We start from the raw sequence: 12,797 nt of genomic DNA, 5'->3' as shown, positions 1-12,797 counted from the left end.
TTGTAGGCCTAATGCAGTGTAGTTTCCAACAACTACTAAACGAGAGCCTGAAGATAGAAGCTCAGGAAAGGCAACCTGGAGAACACCTTGGAGTGGAACACAGCATCTCTCTACACCCCATACCCAATGTGTAGGCCTAATGCAGCGTAGTTTCTAACAACTACTAAACGAGAGCATTAAGATCGAAGCAATGGCGAGGAAACCTGGGGAACACCTTGGAGTGGAACACACCATCTCTCTACACCCCATACCCATTTTGTAGGCCTAATGCAGTGTAGTTTCCAACAACTACTGAACGAGAGCCTGAAGATAGAAGCTCTGGAAAGGCAACCTGGAGAACACCTTGGAGTGGAACACACCATCTCCCTACACCCCATACCCAATTTGTAGGCCTAATGCAGTGTAGTTTCCAACAACTACTAAACGAGAGCCAGAAGATCGAAGCAATGGAGAGGAAACCTGGGGAACACCTTGGAGTGTAACACACCATCTCTCTACACCCCATACCCAATTTGTAGGCCTAATGCAGCGTAGTTTCCAACAACTACTAAACGAGAGCATTAAGATCGAAGCAATGGCGAGGAAACCTGGGGAACACCTTGGAGTGGAACACACCATCTCTCTACACCCCATACCCATTTTGTAGGCCTAATGCAGTGTAGTTTCCAACAACTACTAAACGAGAGCCTGAAGATAGAAGCTCAGGAAAGGCAACCTGGAGAACACCTTGGAGTGGAACACACCGTCTCTACACCCCATACCCATTTTGTAGGCCTAATGCAGTGTAGTTTCCAACAACTACTAAACGAGAGCCTGAAGATAGAAGCTCAGGAAAGGCAACCTGGAGAACACCTTGGAGTGGAACACACCATCTCTCTACACCCCATACCCAATTTGTAGGCCTAATGCAGTGTAGTTTTCTACAACTACTAAACGAGAGTCGGAAGACCAAAGCAATGTGGACGAAACCTGGGGAAGACCTTGGAGTTGAACACACCATCTCTCTACACCCCATACCCAATTTGTAGGCCTAATGCAGCGTAGTTTCCAACAACTACTAAACGAGAGCATTAAGATCGAAGCAATGGCGAGGAAACCTGGGGAACACCTTGGAGTGGAACACACCATCTCTCTACACCCCATACCCATTTTGTAGGCCTAATGCAGTGTAGTTTCCAACAACTACTAAACGAGAGCCTGAAGATAGAAGCTCAGGAAAGGCAACCTGGAGAACACCTTGGAGTGGAACACACCGTCTCTACACCCCATACCCAATTTGTAGGCCTAATGCAGTGTAGTTTCCAACAACTACTAAACGAGAGCATTAAGATCGAAGCAATGGCGAGGAAACCTGGGGAACACCTTGGAGTGGAACACACCATCTCTCTACACCCCATACCCATTTTGTAGGCCTAATGCAGTGTAGTTTCCAACAACTACTAAACGAGAGCCTGAAGATAGAAGCTCAGGAAAGGCAACCTGGAGAACACCTTGGAGTGGGACACACCGTCTCTACACCCCATACCCAATTTGTAGGCCTAATGCAGTGTAGTTTCCAACAACTACTAAACGAGAGCATTAACATCGAAGCAATGGCGAGGAAACCTGGGGAACACCTTGGAGTGGAACACACCATCTCTCTACACCCCATACCCATTTTGTAGGCCTAATGCAGTGTAGTTTCCAACAACTACTAAACGAGAGCCTGAAGATAGAAGCTCCGGAAAGACAACCTGGAGAACACCTTGGAGTGGAACACACCGTCTCTACACCCCATACCCAATTTGTAGGCCTAATGCAGCGTAGTTTCCAACAACTACTAAACGAGAGCCAGAAGATCGAAGCAATGGCGAGGAAACCTGGGGAACACCTTGGAGTGGAACACACCATCTCTCTACACTCCATACCCAATTTGTAGGCCTAATGCAGCGTAGTTTCCAACAACTACTAAACGAGAGCATTAAGATCGAAGCAATGGCGAGGAAACCTGGGGAACACCTTGGAGTGGAACACACCATCTCTCTACACCCCATACCCAATTTGTAGGCCTAATGCAGCGTAGTTTCCAACAACTACTAAACGAGAGCATTAAGATGGAAGCAATGGCGAGGAAACCTGGGGAACACCTTGGAGTGGAACACACCATCTCTCTACACCCCCATACCCATTTTGTAGGCCTAATGCAGTGTAGTTTCCAACAACTACTAAACGAGAGCCTGAAGATAGAAGCTCAGGAAAGGCAACCTGGAGAACACCTTGGAGTGGAACACACCATCTCTCTACACCCCATACCCAATTTGTAGGCCTAATGCAGCGTAGTTTCCAACAACTACTAAACGAGAGCATTAAGATGGAAGCAATGGCGAGGAAACCTGGGGAACACCTTGGAGTGGAACACACCATCTCTCTACACCCCATACCCATTTTGTAGGCCTAATGCAGTGTAGTTTCCAACAACTACTAAACGAGAGCATTAAGATCGAAGCAATGGCGAGGAAACCTGGAGAACACCTTGGAGTGGAACACACCATCTCTCTACACCCCATACCCAATTTGTAGGCCTAATGCAGTGTAGTTTCCAACAACTACTAAACGAGAGCCAGAAGATCGAAGCAATGGAGAGGAAACCTGGGGAACACCTTGGAGTGTAACACACCATCTCTCTACACCCCATACCCAATTTGTAGGCCTAATGCAGCGTAGTTTCCAACAACTACTAAACGAGAACATTAAGATCAAAGCAATGGCGAGGAAACCTGGGGAACACCTTGGAGTGGAACACACCATCTCTCTACACCCCATACCCATTTTGTAGGCCTAATGCAGTGTAGTTTCCAACAACTACTAAACGAGAGCCTGAAGATAGAAGCTCAGGAAAGGCAACCTGGAGAACACCTTGGAGTGGAACACACCGTCTCTACACCCCATACCCAATTTGTAGGCCTAATGCAGTGTAGTTTCCAACAACTACTAAACGAGAGCATTAAGATCGAAGCAATGGCGAGGAAACCTGGGGAACACCTTGGAGTGGAACACACCATGTCTCTACACCCCATACCCATTTTGTAGGCCTAATGCAGTGTAGTTTCCAACAACTACTAAACGAGAGCCTGAAGATAGAAGCTCAGGAAAGGCAACCTGGAGAACACCTTGGAGTGGAACACACCATCTCTCTACACCCCATACCCAATTTGTAGGCCTAATGCAGTGTAGTTTTCTACAACTACTAAACGAGAGTCGGAAGACCGAAGCAATGTGGACGAAACCTGGGGCACACCTTGGGGCGGCAGACACCGTTAGTAGGCCCTACCAAAGTTGTACCCCCAATGCAGTTTTAAAATTCCTAGAGGCTGAAAACAAGACTATTGACGCTCAGTTTTTTAAAAGGAACACAGCTGAATTGAGTGGTGCAGACAGACACAGGTAGTAGGCCTTAAACCAAAAATTGTGGCTCAGTGCAGCTTAAAAAAGGTTACAGGGGTACACAGGCAGCAGTGCTCTGGGCAGTGGAGGACAATTTCAATAGTGGACCGCAGACAGACTTTGTACGCCTACTATTAAAAAAAGGATGCTCTATGCAATAAAAAATAGGTTCCAGGGGTACACGGGCAGCAGTGGTCTGGTCAGTGTAGGAGTAGTAGAAAGAAGGGACCGCAGACAGGCTTCGAAGGCCTAACATAACAAAATAGGGCTGTTGGCAATTTAAAATTGGTTCCAGGGGTACACGGGCAGCAATGGTCTGGTCAGTGTAGTAGTAGTAGTAGAAAGAAGGGACCGCAGAGAGGCTTCGAAGGCCTAACATAACAAAATAGGGCTGTTGGCAATTTAAAATTGGTTCCAGGGGTACACGGGCAGCAGTAGAATGGTCAGTGGAGGCCTTGTGGAAGGAGGGACCGCAGACAGGCTTCGAAGGCCTAACAAAACAAAATAGGGCTGTTGGCAATTTAAAATTTGTTCCAGGGGTACACGGGCAGCAGTAGAACGGTCAGTGGAGGCCTAGTGGAAGGAGGGACCGCAGACAGGCTTCGAAGGCCTAACATAAAAAAATTGGGCTGGCTGTAGGCAATTTAAATTTGGTTCCAGGGGTACACAGGCAGCAATGGTCTGGTCAGTGTAGAAGTAGTAGAAAGAAGGGACCGCAGACAGGCTTCGAAGGCCTAACATAACAAAATAGGGCTGTTGGCAATTTAAAATTGGTTCCAGGGGTACACGGGCAGCAATGGTCTGGTCAGTGTAGTAGTAGTAGAAAGAAGGGACCGCAGAGAGGCTTCGAAGGCCTAACATAACAAAATAGGGCTGTTGGCAATTTAAAATTGGTTCCAGGGGTACACGGGCAGCAGTAGAATGGTCAGTGGAGGCCTTGTGGAAGGAGGGACCGCAGACAGGCTTCGAAGGCCTAACATAACAAAATAGGGCTGTAGGCACTTTAAAATAGGTTCCAGGGGAACACGGGCAGCAGTGGTCTGGTCAGCGGAGACCGATTGTAATGAGTGTCTGCCAGTTAGTAGTCCAAAACAATAAATAAATGTGAATGTCTCGCATTAAAACAAAACGAAAACACTAAAGGGTGCAATCATTAGGTTCAGGGGTGGGATCCTCTGCGTAGTTTCAGACCTACTAATTTAGCGCAAAGTATTTACTGTGGTAAATAGAGGACACTGCCCCTGACTATGTTAAGTACCATCATACATGTCAACACAATGGTATTGTCAGTGGCAGGAATGGAAGGATGTCAGCGCATAGACTAAACATTGGTGGAAGTGTGACAGATAACTGTGGAAGTGGTAGAGCAATGTTTGACCTGGGGTTGGGTGAACTCTCTTGTGGCCGGCGGTACAGGCCCAGGGCCCCTCATGTTACAACAGTGTGTCTGACGTTGGGTGCCCACCACCACCGTCAGAGACACTTTATTGTACTATGAGGGACCCAGTGGCAGTGCCGTCGACCAAAAGCGGGCACACCCACCTCTTCAGACAAACAGCACTCTCACGGGTGCTTGCGCCAAGTCGCGATACCACGGCCCCGTGTGGGGAGTTTGGCCATTTAGGGAGGTGTAAACATGTCGTATGCTGGACAATCAGCTGCAGCAAATTAGACATTCGAAAAGTAATTCACAGTAGTCCACAGGCAAAAGAATTCGAAATCCAGTTGTGGTTCATTTTAATGAATGTTAGATCATCAACATTTTGGGTAGCCAGACGAGTCCTTTTTTCGGTTAATATTGAACCTGCAGCACTGAATACTCTTTCTGATAGGACACTAGCTGCCGGGCAAGCAAGCTCCTGCAATGCATATTCTGCCAATTCTGGCCAGGTGTCTAATTTTGATGCCCAGTAATCAAATGGGAATGACGGTTGAGGGAGAACATCGATAAGGGATGAAAAATAGTTAGTAACCATACTGGACAAATGTTGTCTCCTGTCACTTTCAATTGATGCAGCAGTACCTGTCCTGTCTGTGGTCATAGCAAAATCACTCCACAACCTGGTCAGAAAACCCCTCTGTCCAAAACCACTTCTGATGTGTGCACCCCTAACACTCCTGGTCTGCTGCCCCCTGGAGCTCGTGTGAGAACGATCACGGGCGCTGTGTGCTGGGAATGCCTGAAGCAAACGGTCAACAAGAGTTGATTGTTTGGTTGCTAATATTAGTTCCAAGTTCTCATGTGGCATAATATTTTGCAATTTGCCTTTATAGCAAGGATCAAGGAGGCAGGCCAACCAGTAATCATCATCGTTCATCATTTTAGTAATGCGTGTGTCCCTTTTGAGGATACGTAAGGCATAATCCGCCATGTGGGCCAAAGTTCCAGTTGTCAAATCTGCGGTTGTGATTGGTTGAGGGGCAGTTTCAGGCAAATCTACGTCACTTGTGTCCCTCCAAAAACCAGAACCCGGCCTTGCCACGCAACCAATTTCCAGTGCCCCCGGGAAAGCTTCCTCATTAAAAATATACTCATCCCCATCATCCTCCTCGTCCTCCACCTCCTCTTCGCCCGCTACCTCGTCCTGTACACTGCCCTGACCAGACAATGGCTGACTGTCATCAAGGCTTTCCTCTTCCTCTGGTGCAGACGCCTGATCCTTTATGTGCGTCAAACTTTGCATCAGCAGACACATTAGGGGGATGCTCATGCTTATTATGGCGTTGTCTGCACTAACCAGCCGTGTGCATTCCTCAAAACACTGAAGGACTTGACACATGTCTTGTATCTTCGACCACTGCACACCTGACAACTCCATGTCTGCCATCCTACTGCCTGCCCGTGTATGTGTATCCTCCCACAAAAACATAACAGCCCGCCTCTGTTGGCACAGTCTCTGAAGCATGTGCAGTGTTGAGTTCCACCTTGTTGCAACGTCTATGATTAGGCGATGCTGTGGAAGGCTCAAAGACCGCTGATAGGTCTGCATACGGCTGGAGTGTACAGGCGAACGTCGGATATGTGAGCAAAGTCCACGCACTTTGAGGAGCAGGTCGGAGAACCCAGGATAAGTTTTCAATAAGCACTGCACCACCAAGTTTAAGGTGTGAGCCAGGCAAGGAATGTGTTTCAGTTGGGAAAGGGAGATGGCAGCCATGAAATTCCTTCCGTTATCACTCACTACCTTGCCTGCCTCAAGATCTACTGTGCCCAGCCACGACTGCATTTCTTGTTGCAAGAACTCGGACAGAACTTCCGCGGTGTGTCTGTTGTCGCCCAAACACTTCATAGCCAATACAGCCTGCTGACGCTTGCCAGTAGCTGGCCCATAATGGGACAACTGGTGTGCAACAGTGTCAGCTGCCGATGGAGTGGTTGGCCGACTGCGGTCTGTGGAAGAGCTGTCGCTTCTGCAGGAGGACGAGGAGGAGGAGGAGCGGGTGCGAACGCCTACAGCCAACTGTTTCCTAGACCGTGGGCTAGGCACAACTGTCCCGAAATTGATGTCCCCTGTGGACCCTGCAGCTACCACATTCACCCAGTGTGCCGTGATGGACACGTAACGTCCCTGGCCATGCCTACTGGTCCATGCATCTGTAGTCAGGTGCACCTTTGTACTCACAGATTGCCTGAGTGCATGGACGATGCGCTGTTTAACATGCTGGTGCAGGGCTGGGATGGCTTTTCTGGAAAAAAGTGTCGACTGGGTAGCTCATAGCGTGGTTCAGCGTACTCCATCAGGGCTTTGAAAGCTTCACTTTCAACTAACCGGTAGGGCATCATCTCTAACGAGATTAGTCTAGCTATGTGGGCGTTAAAACCCTGTGTACGCGGATGCGAGGATAAGTACTTCCTTTTTCTAACCAGAGTCTCATGTAGGGTGAGCTGGACTGGAGAGCTGGAGATCGTGGAACTTGCGGGTGTGCCGGTGGACATGGCAGACTGAGAGACGGTTGGAGACGGTATTGTTTCCGCCGGTGCCCTAGATGCAATATTTCCTCCTACAAAACTGGTGATTCCCTGACCCTGACTGCTTTTGGCTGGCAAAGAAACCTGCACAGATACTGCCGGTGGTGCAGAAAATGGTGGCCTTACAGTGACGGAAGGGATGTTGCGTTGCTGACTAGCTTCATTGGCCAAGGGTGCTACAACCTTAAGGGACGCTTGGTAGTTAGTCCAGGCTTGAAAATGCATGGTGGTTAAATGTGTATGCATGCAACTTGTATTGAGACTTTTCAGATTCTGACCACTGCTTAAGCTAGTTGAACATTTTTGACAGATGACTTTGCGCTGATCAATTGGATGTTGTTTTAAAAAATGCCAGACTGCACTCTTTCTAGCATCGGATCCCTTTTCAGGGATTGCAGACTGAGCTTTAACCGGATGGCCACGCTGTCCTCCAACAGGTTTTGGCTTTGACACGCGTTTTGGGCCAGATACGGGCCCGGCAGATGGAACCTGTTGCGATGTTGATGCCTGCTGCGGCCCCTCCTCCACCTCCGCTTCTGAACTACTGTCGCCTGCACCCTGTTCCCCCAATGGCTGCCAATCGGGGTCAACAACTGGGTCATCTATTACCTCCTCTTCTAGCTCGTGTGCAACTTCGTCTGTGTCACTGTGTCGGTCGGTGGTATAGCGTTCGTGACGGGGCAACATAGTCTCATCAGGGTCTGATTGTGGATCAGTACCCTGAGAGGGCAATGTTGTGGTCTGAGTCAAAGGACCAGCATAGTAGTCAGGCTGTGGCTGTGCATCAGTGCACTCCATGTCAGAATCTACTTGTAATGGGCATGGCCTGTTAAGTGTTTCACTTTCTAAGCCAGGGACGGTATGTGTAAAGAGCTCCATGGAGTAACCCGTTGTGTCGCCTGCTGCATCCTTCTCTCTTGTTGTTGTTTTTGCTGAAGAGGACAAGGAAGCGACTTGTCCCTGACCGTGAACATCCACAAGCGACTCGCTGCTTTTACATTTACCAGTTTCAGAAGAGGAGGCAAAAGAGCTAGAGGCTGAGTCTGCAAGGTAAGCCAAAACTTGCTGTTGCTGCTATGGCTTTAAAAGCGGTTTTCCTACTCCCAGAAAAGAGAGCGTTCGAGGCCTTGTGTAGCCAGACGACGAACCTGGCTCCACAGCTCCAGACTTAGGTGGAATATTTTTTTTCCCACGACCACCTGATGCTCCACTACCACTACCATCATTACCAGCTGACAATGAACGCCCACGGCCACGACCTCTTGCACCAGACTTCCTCATTGTTTTAAAAACTTAACCAAAGTAACTTTATTTGTTGCTGTCAAACAACTTACACGGTGACCTATAACTTCAGTATGATTTCAATATCCCTTTACAGGTTGGTGAGACCACAAGGAAAATCAGGCACAATGTTACACACTCTGTTTTCTGTGGCACCAAATCACAGAGATGCCACACACGCAGGACTGTCACTCAAGCACAAATGTCAATATTAATCTCCCACTGTTTTATTTATTTATTTATTTTTCAGGGAGACTTTAGAAACAAAATAAAAAAAAATGATTTTTTCAGGAAGAATTTAGAAACCAAATAAAAAAACAAAAAAAGGCTTTCTATGGCCCACTGAGTGAGAGATGGCACACACAGGAGTCAGGAGTGGCACACAAGCCCAGAGGCCAATATTTATCTCCCACTGATTGATGTAGTGATGTTTTCAGGTAGATTTTAGAACCCAAATCAAGCAAAAAAATAAATAGGTTTTCTATGGCCCACTGAGTGAGAGATGGCACACACAGGAGTCAGGAGTGGCACACAAGCCCTGAGGCCAATATTTATCTCCCACTGATTGATGTAGTGATTTTTTCAGGTAGATTTTAGAACCCAAATCAAGCAAAAAAATCAATAGGCTTTCTATGGCCCACTGAGTGAGAGATGGCACACACAGGAGTCAGGAGTGGCACACAAGCCCTGAGGCCAATATTTTTCTCCCACTGATTGATGTAGTGATTTTTTCAGGTAGATTTTAGAACCCAAATCAAGCAAAAAAATAAATAGGCTTTCTATGGCCCACTGAGTGAGAGATGGCACACACAGGAGTCAGGAGTGGCACACAAGCCCAGAGGCCAATATTTATCTCCCACTGATTGATGTAGTGATTTTTTCAGGTAGATTTTAGAACCCAAATCAAGCAAAAAAATAAATAGGTTTTCTATGGCCCACTGAGTGAGAGATGGCACACACAGGAGTCAGGAGTGGCACACAAGCCCTGAGGCCAATATTTTTCTCCCACTGATTGATGTAGTGATTTTTTCAGGTAGATTTTAGAACCCAAATCAAGCAAAAAAATAAATAGGCTTTCTATGGCCCACTGAGTGAGAGATGGCACACACAGGAGTCAGGAGTGGCACACAAGCCCTGAGGCCAATATTTTTCTCCCACTGATTGATGTAGTGATTTTTTCAGGTAGATTTTAGAACCCAAATCAAGCAAAAAAATAAATAGGCTTTCTATGGCCCACTGAGTGAGAGATAGCACACACAGGAGTCAGGAGTGGCACACAAGCCCTGAGGCCAATATTATTCTCCCACTGATTGATGTAGTGATTTTTTCAGGTAGATTTTAGAACCCAAATAAAGCAAAAAAATAAATAGGCTTTCTATGGCCCACTGAGTGAGAGATGGCACACACAGGAGTCAGGACTGGCACACAAGCCCTGAGGCCAATATTTATCTCCCACTGATTGATGTAGTGATTTTTTCAGGTAGATTTTAGAACCCAAATCAAGCAAAAAAATAAATAGGCTTTCTATGGCCCACTGAGTGAGAGATGGCACACACAGGAGTCAGGGGTGGCACACAAGCCCAGAGGCCAATATTTATCTCCCACTGATTGATGTAGTGATTTTTTCAGGTAGATTTTAGAACCCAAATCAAGCAAAAAAATAAATAGGCTTTCTATGGCCCACTGAGTGAGAGATGGCACACACAGGAGTCAGGAGTGGCACACAAGCCCTGAGGCCAATATTTTTCTCCCACTGATTGATGTAGTGATTTTTTCAGGTAGATTTTAGAACCCAAATCAAGCAAAAAAATAAATAGGCTTTCTATGGCCCACTGAGTGAGAGATAGCACACACAGGAGTCAGGAGTGGCACACAAGCCCTGAGGCCAATATTTTTCTCCCACTGATTGATGTAGTGATTTTTTCAGGTAGATTTTAGAACCCAAATAAAGCAAAAAAATAAATAGGCTTTCTATGGCCCACTGAGTGAGAGATGGCACACACAGGAGTCAGGAGTGGCACACAAGCCCTGAGGCCAATATTTATCTCCCACTGATTGATGTAGTGATTTTTTCAGGTAGATTTTAGAACCCAAATCAAGCAAAAAAATAAATAGGCTTTCTATGGCCCACTGAGTGAGAGATGGCACACACAGGAGTCAGGAGTGGCACACAAGCCCAGAGGCCAATATTTATCTCCCACTGATTGATGTAGTGATTTTTTCAGGTAGATTTTAGAACCCAAATCAAGCAAAAAAATAAATAGGCTTTCTATGGCCCACTGAGTGAGAGATGGCACACACAGGAGTCAGGAGTGGCACACAAGCCCTGAGGTCAATATTTTTCTCCCACTGATTGATGTAGTGATTTTTTCAGGTAGATTTTAGAACCCAAATCAAGCAAAAAAATAAATAGGCTTTCTATGGCCCACTGAGTGAGAGATGGCACACACAGGAGTCAGGAGTGGCACACAAGCCCTGAGGCCAATATTTTTCTCCCACTGATTGATGTAGTGATTTTTTCAGGTAGATTTTAGAACCCAAATCAAGCAAAAAAATAAATAGGCTTTCTGTGGCCCACTGAGTGAGAGATGGCACACACAGGAGTCAGGAGTGGCACACAAGCCAGAGGCCAATATTTTTCTCCCACTGATTGATGTAGTGATTTTTTCAGGTAGATTTTGGAACCCAAATCAAGCAAAAAAATAAATAGGCTTTCTATGGCCCACAATTTGAGAGAGAGAGAGAAAGATGCCACACCCAGGAGTCAAGACTGGCACACAAGCAGAAAGGGCAATATTAATCTCCCACTGTTTTATTTTTTATTTTTTATTTTTTCAGGGAGACTTTAGAAACAAAATAAAATAAAATGATTTTTTCAGGAAGAATTTAGAAACCAAATAAAATAAAATTATTTTTTCAAGGACAATTTAGAAACCAAATAAAAAAAAAAAAAAAGGCTTTCTATGCCCCACTGAGTGAGAGATGGCACACACAGGAGTCAGGAGTGGCACACAAGCCCAGAGGCCAATATTTTTCTCCCACTGATTGATGTAGTGATTTTTTCAGGTAGATTTTAGAACCCAAATCAAGCAAAAAAATCAATAGGCTTTCTTTGGCCCACTGAGTGAGAGATGGCACACACAGGAGTCAGGAGTGGCACACAAGCCCTGAGGCCAATATTTTTCTCCCACTGATTGATGTAGTGATTTTTTCAGGTAGATTTTAGAACCCAAATCAAGCAAAAAAATAAATAGGCTTTCTATGGCCCACTGAGTGAGAGATGGCACAAACAGGAGTCAGGAGTGGCACACAAGCCCTGAGGCCAATATTTTTCTCCCATTGATTGATGTAGTGATTTTTTCAGGTAGATTTTAGAACCCAAATCGAGCAAAAAAATAAATAGGCTTTCTATGGCCCACTGAGTGAGAGATGGCACACACAGGAGTCAGGAGTGGCACACAAGCCCTGAGGCCAATATTTTTTTCCCACTGATTGATGTAGTGATTTTTTCAGGTAGATTTTAGAACCCAAATCAAGCAAAAAAATAAATAGGCTTTCTATGGCCCACTGAGTGAGAGATGGCACACACAGGAGTCAGGAGTGGCACACAAGTCCTGAGGCCAATATTTTTCTCCCACTGATTGATGTAGTGATTTTTTCAGGTAGATTTTAGAACCCAAATCAAGCAAAAAAATAAATAGGCTTTCTATGGCCCACTGAGTGAGACATGGCACACACAGGAGTCAGGAGTGGCACACAAGCCCTGAGGCCAATATTTATCTCCCACTGATTGATGTAGTGATTTTTTCAGGTAGATTTTAGAACCCAAATCAAGCAAAAAAATAAATAGGCTTTCTATGGCCCACTGAGTGAGAGATGGCACACACAGGAGTCAGGAGTGGCACACAAGCCCAGAGGCCAATATTTATCTCCCACTGATTGATGTAGTGATTTTTTCAGGTAGATTTTAGAACCCAAATCAAGCAAAAAAATAAATAGGCTTTCTATGGCCCACTGAGTGAGAGATGGCACACACAGGAGTCAGGAGTGGCACACAAGCCCTGAGGCCAATATTTTTCTCCCACTGATTGATGTAGTGATTTTTTCAGGTAGATTTTAGAAC

Source organism: Ranitomeya imitator, chromosome 2, assembly GCF_032444005.1.
Source record: "Ranitomeya imitator isolate aRanImi1 chromosome 2, aRanImi1.pri, whole genome shotgun sequence".
NCBI classification, from domain to species: domain Eukaryota; kingdom Metazoa; phylum Chordata; class Amphibia; order Anura; family Dendrobatidae; genus Ranitomeya; species Ranitomeya imitator.
The sequence above is the reverse complement of the archived record's forward strand: the minus strand, read 5'-3'. Positions refer to the sequence as shown.